This window comes from Halyomorpha halys, unplaced genomic scaffold (assembly GCF_000696795.3).
Source record: "Halyomorpha halys isolate HHAL.00 unplaced genomic scaffold, Hhal_1.1 Scaffold159.1, whole genome shotgun sequence".
NCBI lineage: Eukaryota > Metazoa > Arthropoda > Insecta > Hemiptera > Pentatomidae > Halyomorpha > Halyomorpha halys.
In genome coordinates, this window is record NW_027109188.1 from 424342 (window position 1) to 424852 (window position 511).

Below are 511 nucleotides of genomic sequence, written 5' to 3' on the forward strand. Positions count from 1 at the left end.
AGCCCTGCAACGTGGGGCGAAACATTGGCTCATTAAAATAGTATATTTCTACTATTTGAGTTTTTTTGACCGCACCCGGACCATATTCCTTTCATTAAAAACTTTTATTTGTATCCACCACCCTCGCGTTCAACATATTTAAAATTAGTTTTCATCTAACAATTTTACAATGTTGAATAGACACTTTTGTCATAATGCCAAATTTTCCTCAATTGGCCACATGCAATGGTAATTGGCGGACGTACGTCATCACAGTACCTATAAATAGTTGAGGGGGCGGGCGGAATGCTCATTCCCCAACGGACCTTCGCAGCGTCCTATAGGTGAGTCTGTAAAGATGATTCCTTCACCTAGTGTCTACTTAGTTTGATGTACCATTAAGTTGGAAGCTTATTTATAAACCGCGCTTCATTCTTTACCTTATGTCCAATGTCTACGTTCCAAGATTATCAAACAACTATCGAACTTATTCCATTTGTTTGATCACATGTTATAGAACCTAAATGTATGT

The 511-nt window shown here is 38.2% G+C and overlaps 1 non-coding gene across 1 annotated transcript in view; it reads left to right on the plus strand.

Moving 5' to 3' along the window:
- Positions 1–300: 300 nt before the first annotated feature.
- The window catches only part of LOC106678770 (uncharacterized), a 31064-nt gene continuing 30853 nt past the window's right edge, over positions 301–511 (plus strand). Inside the window, exon 1 of the transcript XR_010843424.1 lies at positions 301–323. This is a non-coding gene — a transcript (uncharacterized protein). The remainder of the gene's footprint in view (positions 324–511) is intronic.